At 42.5% G+C, this 26,539-nt stretch overlaps 1 pseudogene; it reads left to right on the top strand.

Moving 5' to 3' along the window:
* The first annotated feature begins 1,015 nt into the window (after positions 1–1,015).
* LOC103437078 (subtilisin-like protease SBT4.3) overlaps positions 1,016–26,539 on the top strand; it is a 32,567-nt pseudogene continuing 7,043 nt past the window's right edge.

Below are 26,539 nucleotides of genomic sequence, written 5' to 3'. Positions count from 1 at the left end.
AAAAACAAATATATTAGCTGCCCTACAATGTGATTGTGAAAGTATGTTTTTACCCAACAGGATCTTCGAATTCTTTTGGTGAGGATTTTAGGGATTCGTAAATCACGTTCATTCATCGTACATCGTTAGGCCAGTTTTGGTCAGGTACTGTTTGTATTTAATTTTAAATAAAAATATTTAAAATGATTTCTGACTGCACGATATACGATGAACATATATGATTCAAGGATTCTTGGAATCCTCACAAAGAAGATCCAGCAAGGATCCAGATTCTGTTTTTACAAGTTTAGCAAGGATAAGATTAGTTCGTACATTTTTTTACCAGATTGCAGGTACGTAATCCATCTTCCCAACAATGTGACTTCACATAAGCGTGTGAAATTTCGATATAGATGGATATGTAGTAAATGTAAAGAAATATCAATATCAATTGATATCGGTTGTCTTCCACGGAAAATTATGGAAATTTGCAAAGAGGTGGGTATATCAACTCATTCAAATTTAGTTGAAATTAGAGAAGAATTTTAGAAAAAAAAAATTTTAAATTCAAAAGTTCCAAATCTGCAATGGGTTCGGGAAAAATTCCTATAGTGAAACAGTAAATATAATCAATAGTAATTAATTTTCTTCTATCTCCTCGATATAGAGTAAAGTCTGCATTTCATCCCCCTTTGTATATCGATCCTTGATTTTTCGGATAATTTGACAGAAATATCAATAATTTTGTGAATATTTTAAACATTGCTTTGCGTTTACATAGGTAGATCCGAACTCCGACGAGAACCATCTTCACAACTGTGTGTGAAAGAAACAAAATTTGAACTCGAATAGAAGGTAGTTTTGGCAACATGTAGCTGGACTTGGCCTGCACTGTAGTTGAACTGTACAAGGGGAATCTGCAGTCCGTACGGACATTACAATCTTCAAATTTTTTTTCCTATATATAATTATGCGATTGGATCATGTTATCAAACGCATCAACTTTGTACACTTCAGTTTGAGTCAGTTGGTTTCGATGGCCACGTCGATGCTGCATTTTCTTCCTTATGCAGGGTTTCTTGCAGCTTTCGTGCTGTCTTGCCATGGCCAAGAGAGGAAGGTAGACAAAATAATTTTCTCTGAAAAAAATGGAACTGGATTTGCATATTTGATGAATTTAACTAATGAAAATTTTATCCTTTTTGGATAGGTTCACATTGTGTACATGGGAGAGCAGCCTCAGGGAGGTTTTTCTGTTGCATCCACTCACCATTCCATGCTACAAAGTGCACTTGGAAGGTTACGAACACTATTCAACGATAGTACAATACAGTTTTCATTTTGATATATTCCAAATTGCTACATTGTGGAATGCGGTTCACCACGAGATTGTAATATGCTTTATATTAGAGCAATGAGAGAGGCTTATCTGCAATGGAGTTTATACCTCATTTGTCTATCTCTCTCATTACCAGATTCCTCTGTCTCTCTTCTCTTGTGATTGCTCTATCTCTGTTTTCTTTTGTAATATGTCACATGAGGAGAGAGACATGGAGAAAGGGGCATACACTACATTACAATTGGCGCAAGGCATTTGCTGAACAACCTTAGTTACTGTTTAAAATATTATCTCAAGCATTTCTGTGTTCCCCAATTGCAACACATTGTCAGCCAAAGAGTCACTGATCTTTAGTTATGGGAAGAGCTTTAATGGATTCGCTGCAAGATTGTCTGATGAAGAAGTTGCAAAGTTGTCAGGTAAGAATATCGCCGAAAACAAGTGGCTACTAACCCGCAGCGAAAATTTGTTGCAAAGTGTTGAAGTATTATACATAAGTATTATTTGTTCTGATTACATTTCAAACTATAATAATATAACATGTTTTGCAGAAATGGAAGGCGTAGTTTCAGTGATTCCAAACCACAAACTAAAGCTTGACACAACAAGGTCATGGGACTTCATGGGTTTCAGCATAGGCCAACTTGGAGCACCTGTAGAAGGAGAAGTTATTGTTGGGCTTCTAGATACAGGTAAAACTGAAGAAAGAAAAAATAAAATAAAATAAAACCGATCGAAAACTTACACTATTCATCTCCTTTTAAAAAATTTCAAACCCTTGTAATTGTCTTGGGATAAATCTAGGAATCTGGCCGGAATCTGATAGCTTCAGCGACAAGGACTTTGGCCCTCCACCTTCAAAATGGAAGGGTAAATGCGTAGGTCGCAACTTCACCTGCAACAAGTGAGCTTTCTTGTTCAAGATTTTTTTGCTTTTGGTGAACCCTAAAAGATGTATTTTTACTGTATTGAACTACGGGGTATAACTTTCAGAGGCTATTAAACTTACAACAAAGAAAATAGGCAAAGCGGAACCATTTCATGTTCAATTTTACAATTGAAAACTCCTTTAGTTTTCGGAAAAAATGAAAACCGAAAATTGAAAGCCATATTTTAAGAACTAAAAACTTAAAACTTAAAACTAAAAGTAATTACCAAGAGTTTCCATTAAATATATAGAAAAAATAATGAAAATGACTTGAAAATTTTAAGTTTTAACGATAAGGACAAAATAAAGGGTAAAGTGAATAGTACCAGGTTTGACTTTTTAGTGTAAAAATGTGGTTTTTCGTTAAAGTTAATAGTATTGTGGGCTTTTCGTTAAAACTCCCTTAAATATAACAATATAATATTAGTTAAATGGTATAAAATAGATTTTGATCCATTTTAAGATTCTTTTTTGTTCTTCATATTTTGACACTCTGATGTGGTAAAAACTAACACACAAATTAAACCATATTAAGATAGTTGTAGTACGCGTAAGTAGAGATCGTTCTAGGCCGGGGATTAGTTAGAGATGCTAATCAATACAAATTAAACTTAAAAACTGAAAACTAGACTCAAACAACTCAAAACAAGCTAAACTAACTCAAATAGCACAAAGCTAAGTTAAATTGACTCAAAACAAGAACTGGAGGGTGATTTGGATGAAAATTAAACAAAAAAGACTCAGAATACTAAATGGGGGTTATTTTGACGAATTTAAAGTAAACCTAAGTACTTGCAAAAACAAGCTAAAGGTAATACGAAATTGGATGCTTTTAGGGGTGTAAGGCTAGCTAGAGGGTCCTTCTCCACACATGACGCATATGTATACAAATCGATTTCCAGTTATTATTCCTATAAACCATGAATGACAATGCCCCAAATTAATTGTGAGAAGCACAAATTAACTTTCAAATGTTCCTAAATTCATTGAATTAGACTCAGTGACGCAACCAAATTATTCTTATCAAGTTCCCTATATGAACAGCATGATAGAGATACATATCAAAGATCATTAAGTTCTTTGAAAATCATAAGCATTGACAAGGCATTTGTAACTATGAACTGCATGATACTCCTGCCAAGAATTTACTTAACACAATCATGACTAGTGACTTTTACTACTTGTGAATATAAGTTCATAACGATTAGGTGAAATTCCGTTATATTCTAGCATTAAATTCATGCATGAAAACTAAGTATGCATCCTTAATCACACCCAAGAACAAGTTCTCCATAAAACATATAAGTAAATTGCATTCACGATTTATGAAATCATAACTGGATGTAATCAATTCATATCACTTATATGTTCATGGCTTTGAATTCTCCTCTAGCTAGAACAAATTTAGTTCCTCATGTTTGCAATTAAACAAAACCAATCTAAATTAAACATTGAAAGCAAAAGATAGAATACACCTAGAAACGCTCTAGCAATCCAAAGGTCTTGAATGGCAGGCATAGCTCCAAGCTTCCTCCTCTCCTTCCTTCCTTGCAAAGCTGTGGCACAAGTGAGATTTTCTGATTTTAGGCTCTTATGTGTGTGGTGAAATTGTGGCAAAGATGTGCATTTATATGGCTAGGGTTCGGCACAATTTCTGAAGGGAAAAGGATTGCATAACAATAATTTGTAAAGGAGAAGGATAGCACAATCATAGGAGGAAAGGGAATAGGATCACAGCAGGTTTCTAGGCTTCTAGAAAAGGGTTGTGGCAGGTTTCTAGAAGGAAAAGGATAAGAGGGTGTGGCACCAATTTAGTGTCACATCCCGACCCGGGGTCCACCACATCCCGGGCCCACTCCACCATCGCAGCAAGATATTGTCCGCTTTGGGCCTTGACTAAGCCCTCACGGTTTTGTTTCTGGGAACTCACATGAGAACTTCCCAGTGGGTCACCCATCATGGGATTGCTCTCGTGCATTACTTGCTTAACTTCGGAGTTTTGATGGAACTCGAAGCCAGTGAGCTCCCAAAAGGCCTCATGCTATGTAGGGATGAGAATATACATATAAGGTTCACTCCTCTGGCCGACGTGGGATCTTACAATCCACCCCCTTAAGGGGCCCGACGACCTCGTCGGCACACCACGGCCAAGGTTAGGCTCTGATACCAAATTGTCACATCCTGACCCAGGGCGGACCACTTCCTGGGCCCACTTCACCATCGTAGTAAGATATTGTCCCCTTTAAGCCCTAACCACACCCTCACAGTTTTGTTTCTGGGAACTCACGAGCAACTTCCCAGTGGGTCACCATCATGGAAGTGCTCTGGCCACCTTCTCGCTTAACTTCGGAGTTCCGATGGAACCCGAAGCCAGTGAGCTCTCAAAAGGCTTCATGCTAGGTAGGGATGGGAATATACATATAAAAATCACTCCCCTGGGCGATGTGGGATCTTACATTTAGGGCAGAGGATAGGGTTTCTAGAACCAAATATTTAGGTGATTTAATGTGAAATTGATTCCCCCTTGCAGCTGAAATTAAGGTAGGATAAGATTAGGATAGGATAAGATAAGATAAGGTTAGTTTGGATAAGATAAGGTTGGATATATGTTCCTTCCTTTTAGCTGATTCCTTATATTCTTTGTCTTGACTTTATTTTCTTCATCTCATCAGTATATTCCTAACCTCTTGAACTTCAAAACCGTCCATCCACCTTGCTCCATGCATGTACTATCCATTCTTGGCCCAAAACTGCTCCAAAATGCTCTAAATTGCACTTTCTTGCCAATTTTGTTATTTGAACCTGAAAATACACAAAAATTGCTTAAAGCACTCTAATAAGTAGAAATTAGTTATGGCAATGCAAGAAAACAAGCTAACTAAGTCGCATAAATATGCTCCTATCACACTCCCAGGGGGGTTTGCGCACTATTAAAAAAGGTTTTGAGCACTTTCTAGACTAGTGTTATATCATTATAATCTTTTAGAAGTGGTTATAATTAATGATTTAGTTTTAGGTCTTAGTGTGGCGTAGCACTGAATACAATATAAACTAGTCCAACTTGAGCCAAGCCAGCCACTCCAAACTAGTACAAGGTAGTATAATCCAAGCTAGTCACACATAATAACATACTGGACCTATTGAGACGATAAACATAAAGCCATCTGTGTGCAACTAATATTGTTTGGCTCATCTTGATCTAAATTCTCAACTAATTGAACACTTTGACATCACAGCAAAGTCATCAGAGCCCGGTACTACAACAGTGAAGACGACTATGACAGCACCGAGTTCCATTCGCCAAGAGACTCTATAGGACATGGAACCACACTGCTTCGACTGCTGCAGGCCATAACGTGCAAGCAAGTTACTTTGGACTAGCTTCCGGAACAGCTTCCGGAACGTGCAAGCAGATATCCTTGCAGCATTTGATGATGCAATAGCTAATGGAGTTGACTTTATATCAACCTCAATTGGTTCGGATGAACCATTCCTGTACCTAAACGACCCCATTGCTATCGGGTCTTTCTACGCCACGAAAAAAGGTATGTTGACCTCAAGTTTAGCTGGAAACAATGGGCCATACCCCACGACGGTTACTAATTATGCGCCTTGGATTATGACTGTTGCCGCCAACACCATTGACAGAAGATTTACCGCTAAAGCAGTTCTTGGGAATGGACAAGTTTATTTTGTGAGTTTGACACTATAATTACATTGCTGTGTTTGTACCATCTAAACTGACCATCTACTATGTCTCTGTTAAAGACGAGACTCACCATATAGTACCACACAAGATGAGTAATTGAGATGGTACAAATAATTTAGTTTTACTCTATATCAGTTGTGTATCATTATAATTAAGTCATATTACTAACAGTAATCAGTAATGGTGTGAATGTGTTGACCCTAAAAACTACCAAGCCTACGTGGTGCGCAGGCCGAGTAATCTATAAGCTAACTACGTCATTCAGTGAATGCGGGGCGTGCCAACTTGTTGGCCGAGCTCGGCCGAGGAGTAAATTTGTTGATGTTGCATTGGGTGAGCGGCTGACTTCTACGTCTTACGATTGCGACCGAGGAAGGAACACGTCTCGGTCTCTTGGGTTCTCGAACCTGAAGCCAAGGCTACTATTCTTACGAATTTCACTAATCGTCGTCGTTGGATTCGGTCACAGTGATGGTATTCGTCAGAGTAAACTCACGCCGAATCGACACCAAGGTGTAAGGGCACAAATACTCAAAGCAGATATGAGTCTTAATAATAAACGTGGTTCGGCTGTTTGAATGCCGATCTCTAAATCCTACTTGCGAGTATCCAATCATAAAATAATTCTGCGTGCAATGCGCCGAGCTCAGTAGGCTGTAACACCTCGCTTCGCCGAGAAGGCTAACGAGATGACCTCAATCAATAAGGATCCGGAAATCCTTCTCGACCGAGACTTGGATAGGTAACCAACCGTCCTCGCTGCAGTGCTGTTGATGCCAACGGAAGATACTGCGAGATCGACTGATTCTACAGCGACAGAGCTATCTATGCCGACTGAAGATATCACCGGTTGCTTTCATAGTGCTTTTGATGCCAACGGAAGATGTGTCAACGAAAAGAGAAGATAAAAATCTCAAGTTGTTGAGAGAGTTTGCGCAGGGCAGTTGTGTAACCTCCTCTATTTATAGCATCAGATACCTTCAAGGTCGAGTTAAAAACCTACCCGGAATAGGACTTCTTCTCCTGATCAAACACTAACTCGACCAGTCCTATTTTCACTATAATTGTGAACCTAGTCATTTATTGAGCTGGATTCACTTCCGGGTTATTAATCTTGCCGAGACTCCTCATTGCACCAGGATTCGACTTGTCTTGCAGCATGACTTAACCGACCCAGGTTTGGAAGCCCATGACCTAACCGATCCAGAACTAAACGATCCTTGGTAACCCTGTCGTAAGGCCTTCTAGGCCGAGAATAATTCTATACTCGGCCCAAACTGATATTTTGGGCCCAAACATTGCCCCCTCGCTTCTGAGGTCCTCGGCCTGAATCATCTAGTCGAGCTCCGACCTTGAAGAAGCGAAATTAATACTCAAAATCCAAATACTCTATTTCCAAGGCGCATTTATTGAGCACGATTGCACGATCTTGATCTTGCTAACCAATACACCACGTGGCATCCTTTTATACGGCTAATCCCTAATAATGACGTTTAAAGCGTGCGGCTCCCTGAACTGTCATACCATCATGACCTTGTTGCTGAACACAACCATGCCACCTTGATCTGCGAACCATTCAGCATTATGTAGACGCCAAAACGTCTTTCACCATAAATCTCTCCGCCACACACAATCGTGCGTCCCCCGAAACATGAAACCCTCGGTCTTCTCAACTGGATTTTCTAAATGTTCATAATGATTAGCGAATTTCTCGGTCGATTTTGCCCTTCATTTTGAATTTCGAACGATTGCCCTTCCTTCCACCATTCTATAAATACCGAAATTCTCTCATTTGTACTTTACGCTTTCAAATTTTCTGAAATTCTTGCCATCGCTCTCCAGTGCATCCCTTCCTTCCAGATCTTCATCTTCAAATCTCCCAACCCAGAAAAACTCATTTCGTGTCGCATTTTTTTAACCCCCTTACAATGGCTTCCTTTATCTCCAAGCTTTCCAAGGAATGTGACCAATGTCAGAAAATTATTGATCGAAGTTCGATCAAAACCATACGGTTCGAAAGTGACATGAGCACCCCTCATCAAATCTTGGGTCCTCTCTTTAAAGCGGCAGTACCATCAACCATCACTGGACTTCTCCAGGAGCACTGCCTATCACCCTTGCTACAAGGGTTTGAATGGTCGAAATGGGATGTGGCAAGGCCTCAAGGCGCTTGGCCCTCGATCACTACAACTTGGGCAACCTGGGTTTTACGAATGGAAAAGCTTTTCGGCGAGCAATGGAAAGCCCTTGGCATCTACAACGCCATTCACCTCTCGTCCATGGAGGTCATCCTGGACAAGGAGCTCATCCTGACGGCCTTATGCTTCTGGTGTTCGGCCACCAACACCATGGTCCTCCCTCTCGGCCCCATTGGCCCCACCATCCTTGATCTTACTGCTATTTTAGGGACTTCCCCGACTGGAATCCTAATCGATGCTGCCCTCTTTGGGTACCCGTCGAACCTTAACTTGAAGGCGCTTTTCGACAAACGGGCCCTTGAGACGCTAAGCGGTGAAGGCCAAACACCCTCGAAAGAAGAGGTTCACAAGCTTCACAAGAACTTCTTCAACTATAACACCCTATATCTCCATTTTGCCGGCCGAGGGGAAGAGGCTCTGCGAGAAAAAGAACACGAGGCTTTCCTCTTCTATTGGTACAACAAATTTATCTGTTGTACCAAATCTAATAAGTGTCTGGTCTAGAATATGCCAGTGGCCGAAGCCCTAGCTAGCGGTCACACTCTAGCACTCAGCCCGGCCGTTCTCGCCCATCTCCTACGCTGCTTCGCCGAAACGACCCTAGATAAGATCGAACCGCAACAGAATGGTCCCCTCTGGGTCTTCCAACTATGGCTGCAGGTTTACTTTACTCATCTTCGGCCAACGATTGTTGATTTCTCGCGCAAGGAAGTGTTCGGCCCTCAGCTGGCTTTTCGGCCAATCCTTCTTCACCAAGCCGAAGAAGTGTTCAGATACTTTTTTGCTCTTGACGACCTTTCTGATGACGAGTTCTTGATCTGCCGTCGTCGAGAATACCCTTCGTCGATCAGACTTCCTACATCAGCGTGGGGCACGGACGAAGATGCTGACCTTCGTCAATCCTAGGGGTCTTTCATGCTTGCCCGTGACCTGTCTCTCTATTATGAGGGTCGCCGAGTGAGTTGGGAAGTGTATCATCCCAACTTCCTCGCTCGGCAGCTTGGCTACCTCCAAGGTTGCCCAGTCCCTCTTCTCTCCTCACGGTCCGTCCTAAGTCGTAGACATGAACCTGGCTCTTTAGAGAAGGAATGCAACGACGCCAAAAGAGAGTTCCAGGAGCGGTGCCAAAAATTATGTCTTCGACCGGTCACTCCAGAACCTCTTTGCACTGACACTTTCGGTGATTGGTGGGAAGAGTATACCCAATAGTTTTTTGGTGTTCCGGTCAAAACCGTTTTGAACAAAATCTTCGGTGATCAACCTAAGAAGGCTCCTGCCTCCCAACCCCAAGGTAACGGTTTATTTCTACCTTTTTCCTTCAATTTTGAACTACTGGTCGGCTTTGCTGATTTGCTTTTACTTTCCCAGGCAGTCGGTTATTGAAAAAGGTGGAAGTGATCACTGCGGCTACGACCGAGAAAAAATTGGTCTTTTCTAAGAGGGCTAAGACCGCTGTGCAGGCCGTGTTAAGCAAACAGCCTCGTCAAGAGGCTGAGCCGGCCATCGAAGCTCCTCGGCCTGCCAAACGGGTCAAAAAGCTAGCGAAGAAAGGGGAACGGGAGATTCACATTATCTTCAGTCAAACTACGGGGGCGACGACTCCCAGTGTTTCCCCTTCTCCCCCCATCACCCAAGCTTTGGTTGAGAAACGGCCAATTACGGCTGAAGAAACAGTCTGAGTACGACCTATTTCTAAAGTCGGTAAACCAGTTGTTGTTCCACCGATCGAGGCTGCACCTGTCCTGGAAGAGGCAGTCCTTGTGACCGAGGGAACTTATCCTAAAAATCCAAAACCCTCGGCCTTCGTTCTGGAAGAGAGCGATGGAAGCGACGAGGTTCTACTGGTGAGTCACTTTCGACCTCGTCGTCAACCTCCTCCTGTGTCCGAGGCGGCTGTCCAAGTTGGCCCTTCTACAGCCGACCGTGGCAAACGACCTGTCGGAGAGCCAGAAGCGATGGCGATGACGCCCGTTCATCCGCTGGACCAGGACCTCAATATTTCTCCGCATGAAGCCACTTCGGCCTTCGTAAGTACCCCTCTACCACCTTTCCTTGGTTATTTCTCTGCCATAGAACTCTAAACCAGGAAAATACTAAATGTCAGGTGCCCCCTCCTGTGTCCAAGGCGGCTGTCCAAGTCGGCCCTTTTACAGCCGACCGTGGCAAACGACCTGCAGGAGAGCCAGAAGCGACGGCGGAAACGCTCGTTCATCCGCAGGACCAAGACCTCAATATTCCTCTGCAGGAAGCCACTTCGGCCTTCGTAAGTACCCCCTACCGCCTTTCTTTGGTTATTTCTCTGCCATATAACTCTAAACCAGGAAAATACTAAATATTAGGTGCCTGTACGCTCTTTTCATCGAAAATTCTATGCGCCGAAGGGTGTTATCTATATTTCTTGGTCGCCTCAGTGACCATCGAACGTAGATAACCTCCATCAGCCGCGTAAACTGAGAAGCAATCTAAGATACTAGGCTCGGCCATTAAGTTCTTTAGGTTCGAGCAACGATTCTGAAGACATGGCCGAAGTCTTATCTCGGCAGGTTTAAAAAACAAAACCTTCTTGCTACATTTTTTGTGATTTCCTTGAGCTTAAACTGATTTTTCTGTGCAGGCTTCATGGGAAGTCGAGTTCAACGCCCTCCTGTTAAGTACTATTGGAGCGGTTGGCCCTTCGGCCCCTACAACTGACCCCGCCGATTCAACTGCTCTGGTTCGGGTGCAAGAAGTTTTGTCTCTCTCTGCGTCGCAAGTCTTTGAACGCAAAGGCCTCGATTTATTGGGTGCTTGCCTAAACGACCTCAGCACAGATGGTCAAATGAACGCCGAAGCCATCGTTCAGGCATCGTTTGCCTTAGAGCGAGTTCAGGAGACTTTTAGTGTCATTGAGAACGCTCTTCGGGCTGAACAAGATCTGAAAGTTACCATGGCTGTCCAAAACGCTCTTCGTCCAAAGGTTGATGCTTTAAAAGTGAAAGGGGAAGCCTTGGCCGACCACGACCATCAAATAGCCGAACTGGTAAAACAAAGGTCGGCTATTGCTTCTGAGATTGCGAAAGACTTCGAGTCGGGCGGCAGAGATTGTCTGACTGAGTATGCGGCGAGCAAAAAACGAATCGAGCAGTTGAAGATGGACAAGAAGAACCGGCAGGCCAAGGTCATAATGGGCGAGGTGCGGTGGCTGGAGCTTAAGGATCTTCTCGGCACTCTTCTTCCTTCTTCGCCCTGAATTTATTTAAATGTAAACTGATCGACCAACTCAATTTGTGTATTCTTCTATCGATCTTAATGAAATGAATTTCTATTCCCGCATTTCTCATGTGACCGGATAATACTTCTTTATAAACTTCCCATTGATTGGCAATTTGTGAACTAAACCAGTCTGGTCTCTAAGATGATATGCGCATTTGCCAAGAACCTTATGTATGACGAAAGGCCCTTCCCAAGTTGGCAACCATTTGTCGAACCTAGGGTCTTTAATTCCTACGGGCAACACCGTTTGCCAAACTAATTATCTTTCGCCAAATGTTTTATGTCAGACCTTTTGATTGTATGCTCGCTCGACAATCTGTTTTTGTGCCACCAGCAAGTTATAAGCATCGAGTTGCGCTTCTTCTAAGTCTTCTAACTCCTGTCTCATGTACTGATTATATTCGGCGCTGAACAAACTACTCTATTCAATTATTAATAACGAATTTATGCTTAGCTCGACTGGTAACATTGCGTCGTGTCCGTAGGTTAGTGCATACGGGGTTGTCCCAGTCGCCGATCGGTGCGATGTTCGATATGCCCATAAAGCCTCATTTAACTTTAAATGCCACATGCCAGACCTTTCTTTTATTATTTTCTCAAGAATGCCGATCAACACTTTGTTACTTGCCTCGACCTGCCCATTTGCTTGTGGATAATATGGTGTAGATTGTTCAAGCCAAATTTTCAAACTTGCCATATATTCTTTAAACCTCTCGGCTGTAAAGATTATGCCATTGTCAGTTATAATCATTTCTGGTATGCCGAATCTGGTCACAATGTGTTCTTCCACAAAGTCGCAAACTTCTTTAGACGTTAGCTCGGCATATGATTTTGCTTCAACCCACTTAGTGAAGTAATCGGTTGTTACCAGTATCCATGCGTACTTGGCAGCCCCGGAAGATGGTGTGATTTTACCGATTACGTCCATGGCCCATCCTCTAAAGGGCCATGGTTTAGTGACCGAATGTAATGACTCGGCCAAGACCCGTTGTATAGGACCATGAATCTGACACTATATGCACCCTCGTGCGAACTCGATACAATCCTTTAATATTCTTGGCCAAAAATAACCGTGTCGTCGAAGCAACCATCGCATTTTACGTCCGGACTGATGAGCTCCGCAAACCCTTTCATGGACTTCTGTGATTGCTTGAGCACCCTCTTGGGGGCCGAGGCATAGCAGTAATAGACCATCCTCTACCTTTCGGTATAACTCATTTTGATACGTGACATAGTTTGTGGCGTGAACTCTTGTCTTGCGACTGTGTTTTCCATTGGGATTGTCAAGATACTGCATAATGGGCTTTCTCCAATCATCTGGTATTGCCTCGACGGTGCAAACATTTATAAGGTCTTGTCGGTCTAACAACAAAGGTAAAGACATGACTCTGGTGCGTATCACGTTGTAGCATCGGATGACTTGCTGGTTAATCAAGGCCGGGTATAGCTGTCGTAACATCGGTATTTCTCGGCTTAGCTTGCCCCCCAGGAGTTGTGCACCAGAGGTGATTTGAGCTAATTCGTCTGCGTCGGTATTATGGATCTGGGAAATATGTTCAAATGTAATACCGTCGAAGGATTCGGCCAAATAGCTGGCAACCATATGGTAGGGTGCCAGGGTACAACTCATGCATCAAAAAGACCCATTAAGTTGGTTAATCACAAGGTCGAAGTCACCGAGGATAAGGGCACAGGTTGCTCACAAGTCATGAAGGATGCCAAGGCCGATGATAAGGGCTTTGTATTCGGCCTGATTATTTGTGCTTTCAAAATCCAGCTTGAGCAAAAAATACCAACGATCGTGGTTTGGGGATTGAATGACAATTCCGACACCAGCCGAGGATGAAGTACTTGAGCCATCAAAGTATATCATCCAGTAGTTATTGCGCGTTTCAACCATGCTGATTTCGACGTCGGTGCCTCCAAAACCATAGGGGGAAGGGTGTTGAGCGAGGAAATCAGCCAGTGCCTGGCCTTTGATAGCTTTCTGGGGCACGTATTGCAAGCTACACTCGGACAACGTCATTGTCCACTTCCCAATTCGGCCTTTTACGATTGGTCGGGTGAGCATGTAGCGGGTGACGTCGGTCTGGGCAATGACCTGTGTGACAGATGGAAGCATGTAATGTCGAAGCTTAGAGGCGGTGAAAAATACGGCGAGACAGAGTTTCTCAACTACGGAATAATTGATCTTCGATTGATTGAGATTTTGACTGAGGTGGAAAATAGCCTGCTCTCGTCCGGCATCGTTATCTTGCGCGAGGAGGCAGCCGATGGACTCTTCGGTCGCCGAGATATATAGCTTAAGAGGCTTACCGCGCTGGGGTGGGACGAGGACATGTGGTGTCGTGAGGGAGACTTTGATTTGCGTAAACGCCGTCTGATGCTCGTCTTTCCACTCAAATTTATCTGAGTCCTTAAGTTTCAAAAGCGTAAAGAACGCTTTCATTTTACCCGCCGAGTTAGCTATTTACCGAGTAAGGACTGTAGTTGTTTTTTCATCGTCGGGGGTGGAGCATTGATGATTACGCGTGCTTTATTTTCATCCACTTCAATCCCACGTTGATGCACGAGGAGCTGAGAAAATTACCGGCCGACACACCGAAGGCACATTTGGCAGGATTCATTTTGAGGTTGTGTTGACGCATAAGGAGGAAAGCCTGTCGGAGATCATCGAGATGTGTCTGCCGGTGTTTAGATTTAATTACAACATCGTCGATGTAGACTTCGACGATGGTTCCAATTAAATCATGAAATATGGTGTTCATTGCTCATTGGTATGTGGCATCGACGTTCTTAAGGCCGAATGGCATGACAACCCATTCGTAAGTGCCAAGTGCCCCCGGGCAGCGAAAAGCAGTCTTGTACACATCGGCTTCGGTAATGAAAATTTGGTTGTACCCGGCATGTCCATCCATAAAAGATAAGATCGCATGATTCGTCGTGGCATCGATTAACAAATCTGAAATTAGCATTGTATACTCATTTTTGGGAGTTGCCAGATTCAGATTTCTGAAGTCGATGCAAATGTGCAATGCACCACTTTTCTTTAAAACAAGAACGATATTGGCCAACCATTCAACGTATCGGGTTGTCCGAATGAACCCTGCTTTCAAAAGCCGAACCAGTTCATCCTTGATACCGAGTTGCACTTCGGTTGAGAATCGTCGAGGTGGTTGACGGAAAGGTTTACACCCAGGTTTAATACGTAACTCATGCTCGACGAGAGTGCAATCTAAGCCAGGCATCTCGTGGTAGCTCCAAGCAAAACAATCTTTGAATTCTTCAAGTAGGGCACGAAGTTCAGCTTTCATAGGTTGGGGAAGCAAAGCACTAATAAATAAAGGCCGTGGGTCATCAGCCGTCCCAACATTAATTTCTTCCAATGGGTCCTTGACTTGGGGCCTATTGTCTTCGAGCTCGGCCGGGGCAGCTTGAACTTTGTCAAGAGACAAGACAGGACCATTATCTCATTCGGCGAGGAACTCTACGAGGTTGACGTCTGAATTTGATTGCTTCGATATAGTATTCCAATGCGCCAGTAGCCGTTCTATAGTAGATGAAACCGCGGCCCGACATTTTTCCAAATCGGTGTCAAACATCGGGGTCGGGGATGAAGTTAGCTAACCCGAGTCTCGCCGAATCCTGGTGGACAGTCTCGGCGCCAACCTCGATAGCTTTCTGAACAGAAATCTGAGTCAGCCGTCCTTCATCATTGAATCCTTGTAGGGTGATATAGCTGACGTGGTCATCATAATACCGTGCTTGGATCATGTTGGCTTCGAAGGGTTGGCTATCGGCCGGGTGAACAATGATCGATTTACCGTCCCGAAAGACGAGCACTTGATATAATGATGAAGGAATACAACTGGTTTGATGAATCCAGTCTCGACCGAGCAGTATATTATACTCGGTCTTGGAGTTGACGATGAAAAATACGGTCATATGATTACGGCTGGCAATGTTTACCGTTAAATGAAGCACTCATTTGGTTTGGGATTTGTCTCCGACGAAACTGCTCATTGTGATCCTAGAAGGAATAAGTTCTTCATGACATTTACAGGCATGATATTGACAGTGGCTTCGCAGTTGACAAAAACTTTAGAGACTGGATACCCTTCGATATGGGCTGTTACATACAATGGCTTCAAATGATGAAGTTTGGCCGATAAGGAGCGAGGAAACAATTCGGCCAAAGCTGCCTTGAGATTGTCATCTTTTGTTGTCCACTCGACTTCAGCAATGGTTACAAAATCAATATGACCGGCTTCCTCGGCAACTACGTCGCAATGGTTACAAAATCAAAACATGGACCATACTGATTTCCATGTTATCCAGGACTGACGGGCCCATCGGGTTATGATCATCTTCATCAGCCTCTTCTCTTTCATGGTCACTGACTGCGGCATCCACTTCCGTCAGAGTTGTACCAAGAAACTTATCTGCTCATTCTTCAATAGTTTGTTCCCATGGTGTCTCTTCGGTAGCCTATTGGTTTTGCGTAGGTGCCTCAGGTGGGTCTGAGATCAGAATGAAGGATGATTTTGTGAAAACATGTTCATTTGAATAACATCTATAGCATGCATTTAACAATTAAAAGGCGGAATCATGCTTGCATGCATTCAAAAACAAAACATTACCCATGAAATTCAAAGCCTAGTAGATTGGTGAACCAAGACTCAACTCAAATCAAAGTGAGTTGAGAAATTATACCTTTGTAGATTCCTCTTTGCATAAGCAAAGGCTAATCACCCAAAGAGAGGGCCTTCATTCCTTGCTTCTTAGATCCATGGATTTGGATGGAAGAATATGGTTCTCCAAGTTCTCAAAATAGAGAACCTCTAAGTCTCCACACCAAGGTTAGATTTAAGTAGAAATGAGTGACCTTGGAGGAGTGGGATTGCTAGATACACCCTTCAAGGGGGCCAGCCTCCTAGAGAGAAAAGGAGAGACAAGTTCTCACCAATTTTCTCTAAAAGAAACCCATAATGAATTTTAGGCTATAAAGTTTTTTATATAGTCACTTCTTTAAATGACCTAAAGAACCAAAAACCCTAATTCAACACACATGGCCGGCCATATAAGGGATTTGGGCTTTTGGGCATTTGTGAATCTTTATTCATTAAATTGTCATACAACTTAAGTTAATGGGCTTGACGTTCGAAGCCCATTGGGCCTTAAGGTCCAAAACTATCCCGAGGTCTTTAACGAACTTATTCGTTTGATTAATTAACATATTAATTAATCCTTGCCATAACTAATTAAACAATTTAATTATTCTTACTCATCTCCATTGTTTCTTCAATCTCCACCTTACACGGTGTACGATCCATTAGGTTCCTTTTAGCGAGGCAGTGGGCGATTAGAACTCTTTTAAATCGATTGTGAATTGAAACTTACTTTCAATTCTCCCTTTAGTGATTATACACGTTTAGGGCTTCCACAAACCATGAGTGACACCTAGCAGCATATCATGGTTACCCAAGCTAATCAGAAGAGGTAGAGAACCTATTCAGTTTAGGATTACAAATGTAATACGGTCTTTCTCTAATACAATACTCTTAACCACATTGTTTGGTTTGATAGTTTATTCATGTCTACTATCCAATGTGATTCGTGCACTTATATGATTACCTTGAATGTGATTTGGAACAACTTTCCTAAATCTCATTCATACTCTGGCCAGAGATTCTAAATCATATCATAGAGTATTCTCCCCCAAACGGTTTGAAGGTTAGAGATCCCTTGTTGCGCATTCACTTGCCTCCATAGCTAAGTGGCTTAACCCTAACGATGTCGTGGACACCCGCGGATGGGGTGACTTTGACATAATCAAAGATCAAGGACTTAACCACAAGACAAACGTGATGCCTCAGGTCAAAGGACTACTTTGCATTATCCCAACCATGAGTTCTCATGTGACATGAATATGAGAACTCTTCGTTGATCGTGTTCAGTGAACTCATTCTCTATTAAGCACCTACGTACTTGTCTTGATGTCACACACACCAATGACTTGAGACTAGTCACTCTCCCTGAGAGAAGACACAGCACGTACTGATCTTAACGGACTGTCAATGCCCAATTGGCAATCCTATGATCAGGAACGTTTGGGATGTGTCTACGAAAGAATGGTCTCATGAATCTAACTTCTTTAGATTGCATTCTCCCAATCACATATTCCTTGGACTTATCGTTTAAGCATATAACATTTATATGAGACGGCTCAAACAATAATGTTTGCCCTTGATATTAAACTAGATTAGTTTAACTTGTGAAATGTCCGTAAAGTATCATCATATGATTGGTTTTAGGGCACATTTCCAACACAGAAGTGTGCCTGGGATTGGTGCCATGATACGAGCTTGCTTTTGGTACATTATACGGGCATCCCTGGTGTCGAGATAGGCATCCAACTGTATGACTCGTGTTATTTCATCAGTCGTAAGGCCGAAAAGAGGAACAGCCGAAAAGACTTCGAAATGGTATCGTAAATACTGAAGGTCTTCCATTGAGAAAGGAAAGTCGGCTGCATCGATATCAGTGTATGGGTCGACTTCAAAACCAAGGACTCGAGCTTCTCATATATGCTGGAACCTAGCTTTCAATCCTGGATCTGAGGTCTTCTGAATAATTCGTTCGGCATCCGGGCAAGTTAGGACGAGATTGATTGTATCTTGATATGCTTTCGGCAAACCATATAAATCGTTAACCGAATGTTTTTTGTGAAACTCTCGCATATATTCCAAGGCCTCCCCGAGGAATGGTGGATGTAAATTCCGTCGAATTTTGATCAAAGGTGCTTGTGTGGTTGGCGGGGGCAGTTTGCTTTTAGCTTCTTGCCTGAAATGCTCGAAGCGTGCCTTCATCTCCCCGGGCCGAAGAAGAAGTTTGATCCGTTTATCAGCCTCTTCAAACGTGGTTTCGACATCTCGATTGACCAGCCGTTTCCCTTGAACCAGCTTTGTCATAATCGTTGGAGATGGTCGTTCATCGTTATTGGCAACTGTTTCCTTCGGCCGCCATTTAGGGACCGAAGTTTCTTAGGCTGCCCGTCGGCGGGCCATGCAATCTATTCTTTGGTGCTGACATTTCTGGGATTTGGACAGTGCAATGTAGACACCTTTCGAATAGTGATATGTATACTAACGCTGGTCTCGAGGTTCGAGAGGTTTGAAATTTTTTTGGCTCTGCGATGATTCCGAGCTGCTAGAATTACGTATGTAATAATCTTCGTCATAAAATTGAGCATCAAAATCGAGGCACCGTCTGACTGAAGGTGTCTCTTCCACCCGTACTTTAGGACCGAGCCTATCAAAAACCCCTTGATGTTGGCCTGCGTTGAGCACCTTTTGCTGTGTTGCGGCTGTAGGTTGTTCCATTATAGGCTGATAGGACTTTTCCTTTGGCTCGGTGTTGACATTTCCTTTACATTTGCTGCATAAAACTGCCGACCCACTGTCTTCATCAGTGCTGTAATCTATCATGGGCTTGACAATAGTGGGTCCCGTTAGAGCTGTAGATGGTTTGTTTGAAAGAAAATCAGCATTGAAACGTGATCGAGAATTTTGATTCAGAAAACGTTGCAGTGTAGCGACCTCTGCTTTCCCTTTTCCTTTGTCCCTAGGTAGGCGAGCATCTACCATATTTACTATTGCCGTGGGGAATGGGTCGGTATCAACACTCATCTTCTTCTCCGGAAATTTGAGTTTGCCGTTATCAATCCAACTTTGGATGTTGTCTCGAAACACGACGCAATTATTTGTCGTATGTTTGCTTCAATTATGGTATTTGCAATATATCTTTCCTTTAAGCTCGTCGGCCTTGGGAGTGGTATGCCCATGCCGAAGTTTGATGATCTTCGCTGATAGCAATTGATAAAAAATTGCATCGTCCTTCATAATATCAAAAGTATAGACTTTTGACGCTTTCATTGTTTCTTCAGGGGCCGAGCGGGTTTTGACTTCCCTAGAGTCAATTTGAGTCAGTGCCTTGCAAACGTATGGCTTATCTATGACTATCTCAGCTGCGTCCACGCTAACACATTCACCTTCGCTCGATGCATAACTGACAGTGGGATTTTTGTAGATCATCCCTCTGGACGGAGCTTTCGAGATCTTTTCTTCACGGAGAAAATAATCATATTGCTCGACATGCTGGGCTAGTTCATACATATCCCAAAAATTTGCCCCCAAGAATTTCTTTTTGTATTCTACGTCAAGACCATTCAGAGCAAGTCTGATGAATTCGACTACGGGGAGAGGTACTCAACACCAATTCCTGGCTAATTTAAATCTGGTAAGATAATCCATTGGTGACTCGTCGGATGCTTGAGCCATCCTTGCTAACGAGGATATTGACACTTCCATCCCTGGCCGATAAAACTGCTCATGAAATTTCTCAACCAACTCCTCCCAGCTCTGGACAGAATTCGGTGGAAGGTTGATATACCAAGCAAATACTGAACCGGTCAGCGAAAAGTTAAATAGTCGCAGCTTGTGAAAGTCGCTATTGACATCTCCGCATTGCGCGGTGAAACGAGCCACATGTTCCAACGAGGATAAGGATGATTCTCTGGCGAAAAGGCTAAAATCTGGGATTTTGAAACCTTTAGGGTATTCGAACTGTTCCACATAAGCTGGATATGGATGTATAAATTTAGGGAACTTCGGCCCTTTCTTCATGGCTGAATCGATCATCCGTTGGACCTCGGTCATATCGACGGGTGTTGCTTCCACTCTCTGGTCAGATTCGTCTGACCTACTATTTGATCCTCCTCCTTTTTCCAAGTTAATTAGTTTGAGCCGAGCAGGGGTTGACTCGGCCGGTGCAATTGGTAACAGATTATTTTTTGGTGGCAAATGCTGGGCAAGATCGAAAGACCTACCGTCGCTGACCTTACTAACCAGTATTTTGAGTAATCTGGTTTGTGCCTTACTGGTATTGCGTATCACGTCATGAAGTTTATCGATTCTTCGACTAAACGTCTGTTCAACCGTCCGAGATTGCTCGTCAAGTCGTTTTCGAAGAAACGATCTTGTTGGTGGATCAGATCATTCGCCACCATCCTCGTCACAATCCTCCACTATCCCTTTATTGAGAATGCAGGTGTTCCTGTTAGGGATTTCAAGACTGTGAAACTGACCGCCGAGATTAACTTCCCTTTCTCGACTAGTCGCACTCGTGGACTCAGGTGTCACGGCGTTAATGGGATTCTGCGCCTGCGGCACACTTTGTCCTATGTTCTGAATTGGCAAATAGGCTGTTGATTTTCCCATAGCTGTTTTCTTTTTTACCAATCGCGTTTCAATTGGCATGAACTTCGTAGTTTAGCACTGGGTCCCACTAGGCGTGCCAAAATATTGACCCTAAAAACTACCAAGCCTACGTGGCGCACAGGCCGAGTAATCTATAAGCTAACTACGTCATTCGGTGAATGCGGGGCGTGCCAACTCGTCGGCCGAGGAGTAAATTTGTTGATGTTATGTTGGGTGCGCGGCTGACTTCTGCATCTTGCGATTGCGACCGAGGAAGGAACACGTCTCGGCCTCTTGGGTTCTCGAACCTGAAGACAAGGCTACTATTCTTACGAAGTTCACGAATCGTCGTCGTTGGATTCGATCACAGTGATGGTATTCGTCAGAGTAAACTTACGCCGAATCGACACCAAGGTGTAAGGGCACAAATATTCAAAGCAGATATGAGTCTTAATAATAAACGTGGTTCAGCCATCTGAATGCCTAACTCTGAATCCTACTTGCGAGTATCCAATCATAAAATAACTCGGCGTGCAATGCGCCGATCTCAATAGGCTGTAACACCTTGCTTCGCCGAGAAGGCTAACAAGATGACCTCAATCAATAAGGATCCGGAAATCCTTCTCGATCGAGACTTGGATAGGTAACCAACCGTCCTCGCCGCAGTGTTATTGATGCCAACGGAAGATACTGTGAGATCGACTGATTCTACGGTGACAAAGCTATCTATGCTGACTGAAGATATCACTGGTTGCTTTCACAGTGTTGTTGATGCCAACGGAAGATGTGTCAGCGAAAAGAGAAAATAAAAATCTCAAGTTGTTGAGAGAGTTTGCGCAGGGCAATTGTGTGTTGAATTGGAAGGGGTTCTAACGATGTACAGCCTCCTCTATTTATAGCACCTGATACCTTCAAGGTCGAGTTAAAAACCTACCCGGAATAGGACTTCTTCTCCTGATCAAACACTAACTCGACCAGTCATACTTTCACTATAATTGTGAACCTAGTCATTTATTGAGCTGGATTCACTTCCGGGTTATTAATCTTGCCGAGACTCCTTATTGACCAGGATTCGACTTGTCTTGCATCATGACTTAACCGACCCCGGTTTGGAAGCCCACGACCTAACTGATCCAAAACTAAATGATCCCTGATAACCCAGTCGTAAGGCCTTCTGGGCTGAGAATAATTCTATACTTGGCCCAAACTAATATTTTGGGCCCAAACTGAATGTAAGGGATTTTTTATTAACAATTTCAACCTTAATGGGAAGTCATATCCCTTAATTTTCGGACGAGATGCTGTAAACTTCTCCAGTGGTGCAAACTCAGAGCTTGCAGGCTATTGTCTTCCCGGGAGCTTGAATGCAAACAAGATTAAGGGGAAGATTGTTTACTGTGATTCTCCCATGGATGGTTCTGCCATTCGAATAGTTGGTGGTGTGGGAACAATTATGATCGATTTGGACACTGATACTGCCAACAGTTTCTCGTCACCTGTAACATAACTAACTATAGAGGATGGACAAAAGGTTTTGGAATATATCAGATCCACAGAGTATGTATATCTTTCATAGACTTTGTTTGTACCATACTTGACCAATCCCGAAACTACTGAGCACCGGTCAACGTTATATTGTCAAGGACCCAGAAGAGTTTCCCTTTAACCAAGAGGCCAATCACAGTGTGACACGTGTCGACACCAGAAGCCAATCATAGCGCGACACGTGTCAACATCAGAAGCCAAACACAACACGAAACGTGTCAATTTGTGTAAACCCTTCACTAGTACTCACTAAAGGAGAGCTTGAACCTATGTACTTGTGTAAACCCTTCACAATTAATGAGAACTTCTCTACTCCGTGGACGTAGCCAATCTCGGTGAATCACGTACATCTTGTATTTGCTTCCCTGTCTCTATCATTTACATACTTATCCACACTAGTGACCAGAGCAATCTAGCGAAGGTCACAGACTTAACACTTTCTATTGTACCAAAGTCCTCACTGATTTTGTGCATCAACATTTGGCGCCGTCTGTGGGAACAACACTTATTCCCACTCTCTTCAGCTTTGCCAAGCTGGTTTCCACCATTCGTACACTCTCTTTTAACCAGGTATCCCTCTCCAACATGGGGAGCGAAGGAAGCCACAGCACACAGAATGACACCCCTATTGCACCTAATGCGAAGCAACGAAAGAAGGAAGGAAAAAGGGTTGCTCTTCAAGCTAAAGTCGATGAGCTAGAAGCTCAGAACAACAAGATAGCAATGAAGAACGAGGTCCTCCAGGAGCAGTATGGGAAGCTCTTTGAGACGCTCCACGAAATTAGGTGTACTCAAACATGCGAGCTCGTTGCCTCTGTGAACATCAACCATTATCTGGGTACCCCCCAACACAGAGGGTCACCTCCCTTTGACATGGGTATCCCTGATGAGGAGCAAGCTATGGAGTCATAGTTGTCTTGTGGTTAAGTCCTTGATCTTTGATTATGTCAAAGTCACTCCATCAGGAGGGTGTCCACGACATAGTTGGGGTTAAGCCACTTAGCTATGGAGGCAAGTGAATGCGCAACAAGGGATCTCTAACCTTCAAACCGTTTGGGGGAGAATACTCTATGATATGATTTAGAATCTCTGGCCAGAGTATGAATGAGATTTAGGAAAGTCGTTCCAAATCACATTCAAGGTAATCATATAAGCACACAAATCACATTGGATAGTAGACATGAATAAACTATCAAACCAAACAATGTGGTCAAGAGTATTGTATTAGAGAAAGACCGTATTGCATTTGTAATCCTAAACTGAATAGGTTCTCTACCTCTTATGATTAGCTTGGGTAACCATGATATGCTGCTAGGTGTCACTCTTGATTTGTGGAAGCCCTAAACGTGTATAAACTCTAAAGGGAGAATTGAAAGTAAGTTTCAATTCACAATCGATTTGAAAGAGTTTTAATCGCCCACTGCCTCGCTAAAAGGAACCTAATGGATCGTACACCGTGTAAGGTGGAGATTGAAGAAACAATGGAGATGAGTAAGAATAATTAAATGGTTTAATTATTTATGGCAAGGATTAATTGATATGTTAATTAATCAAACGAATAAGTTCGTTAAAGACCTCGGGATAGTTTTGGACCTTAAGGCCCAATGGGCTTCGAACGTCAAGCCCATTGACTTAAGTTGTATGACAATTTAATGAATAAAGATTCACAAAGGCCCAAAAGCCCAAATCCCTTATGTGGCCGGCCATGTGTGTTGAATTAGGGTTTTTGGTTCTTTAGGTCATTTAAAGAAGTGACTATATAAAGAACTTTATAGCCTAAAATTCATTAAGGGTTCTTTTGGAGAAAATTGGAGAGAACATGTCTCTCCTTTTCTCTCTAGGAGGCCAGCCCCCTTGGAGGGATTAGCTAGCAATCCCACTCCTCCAAGGTCACTCATTTCTTCTCCAATCTAACCTTGGTGTAGACACTTAGAGGTTCTCAATTTTGGGAACTTGGAGAACCATATTCTTCCATCCAAATCTATGGATCTAAGAAGCAAGGAATGAAGGCCCTCTCCTTGGGTGATTAGCCTTTGCTTATGTAAAGAGGAATCTACAAAGGTATAAATTTCTCAACTCACTTTGATTTGAGTTGAGTCTTGGTTCACCAATCTACTAGGCTTTGAATTTCATGGGTAATGTTTTGTTTTTGAATGCATGCAAGCATGATTCCACCTTTTAATTGTTAAATGCATGCTATAGATGTTATTCAAATGAACAAGTTTTCACAAAATCATCCTTCACGTGCCACCAACCAGGTGATAAAATGTACAACCCGTACTCTCCTTCATGCTACCAACCAGATGATGAAATGTACAACCCGTACTCTAATATCATTTGGCAACTTGCCGCTCATGCCGCAGAAGGAACTCATCTTTGTACCACCAACCAAGTGATGAAAGCAACTCACCATTCATTCCACTTACCAAAAGACGAGTGGTACAACTTGTACATGTGAACTCCTAGCATTCACAAATAATCAAAAACCCTCTAGCTTGACAACTCAACTAAGGGAGCACTTATGCCCAATAAGAGTTATAGTCACCAACAAAGTCTTATTGCAAGCCAACAACAACTTCAGTGCATGGCATACGAAGATCAAGCTATTCAGCCTTCTTGCATCTATTTCAGACATTTCTCCTTTGTAACAATACAAAGACTACAACTCGTAGAAACCTTCACAAACTCTTGATCAAGACAGTGTGAAGCAAAACCAATTTATGGTGCCAACAAGACCTTCATCAATGGAGTTCAACCACAATTCTCAAAAGCTTCACACACTCTTGATCAAGACAGTGTGAAGCAAAACCAATTTATGGTGCCAACAAGAGCTTCATCAAAGGAGTTCAACCACAATTCTCAAAAGTTTCACACACTCTTGATCAAGACAGTGTGAAGCAAAACCAATTTATGGTGCCAATAAGAGTTTCATCAATGGAGGGCAACCACAATTCTCAAAAGCTTCACACACTCTTGATCTAGACAGTGTGAAGCAAAACCAATTTATGGTGCTAACAAGAGCTTCATCAATGGAGGGCAACCACAATTCTCAAAAGTTTCACACACTCTTGATCAAGACAGTGTGAAGTAAAACCAGTTTATGGTGCCAATAAAAGCTTCATCAAAGGAGTTCAACCACAATTCTCAAAAGCTTCACACACTCTTGATCAAGACAATGTGAAGCAAAACCAATTTATGGTGCCAACAAAAGCTTCATCAATTGAGGGCAACTATAATTCTCAAACCTTCAAAGCAAATTCAAGTTGTTCGAAGCAAATTCAATTTATATGGTTCATCCAAACCTTCGACTACTACAAGGTGTGGCTTGCATCACAATCTCTTGCTCAATAGTGTGGAAGCAAAATTTGTGTATGTTGTCTCTCCCACATTTTCAAATTTCTAGTTTCGAAAAAAAAAAAAAGGGAAATTCAACAAAGCTTCATCAATGGAGGACAACTACAAATTCTCAAAAGCTTCACACTATCTTGATCAAGATAGTGTGAAGCAAAATCAATTCGTGGTACCTAACAAAGCTTCAACACAAACGCTTCACCAACAAAAACTTCATCAATGGAGGACAACTACAAATTCTCAAAAGCTTCACACTATTTTGATCAAGATAGTGTTAAGCAAAATTAATTCATGGTACCCAACAAAAATTTCAACTCCAAAGCTTCACCAACAAAAGCTTCATCAATGGAGGACAACTACAAATTCTCAAAAGCTTCACACTATCTTGATCAAGATAGTGTGAAGCAAAATCAATTCATGGTACCCAACAAAAGCTTCAACTCCAAAGCTTCACCTACAAAGCTTCAACTCCAAAGCTTCACCTACAAAAGCTTCACCCATAAAAGCTTCACCAACAAAAGCTTCACCCACAAAAGCTTCCCCCACCATAATAGCTTCACCTACAAAAGCTTCACACATAAAAGCTTCATCAACAAAAGCTTTACACACAAAAGCTTCACCCACCATAAAAGCTTCACCAACAAAAGCTTCACCCACAAAAGCTTCCCCTACCACAAAAGCTTCCCCCACAAAAGCTTCACCCATAAAAGCTTCACCAACAAAAGCTTCACCCACAAAAGCTTCACCTACAAAGCTTCAACACAAAAGCTTCACACTATCTTGATCAAGATAGTGTGAAGCAAAATCAATTCATGGTACCCAACAAAGCTTCAACCTCAAAGTTTCACCTACAAAGCTTCAACACCAAAGCTTCACCTACAAAGCTTTAATATATATATATATATATATATATATGTTTGTTTTTTCGAAAATTTGAAAATTCAAAAAAAAAAAATTCAAAAAAAAAATTGCCTAGGCCTC

This window comes from Malus domestica, chromosome 06 (assembly GCF_042453785.1).
Source record: "Malus domestica chromosome 06, GDT2T_hap1".
Taxonomy (NCBI): Eukaryota; Viridiplantae; Streptophyta; class Magnoliopsida; order Rosales; family Rosaceae; genus Malus; species Malus domestica.
The sequence above is the reverse complement of the archived record's forward strand: the minus strand, read 5'-3'. Positions and strand labels throughout refer to the sequence as shown.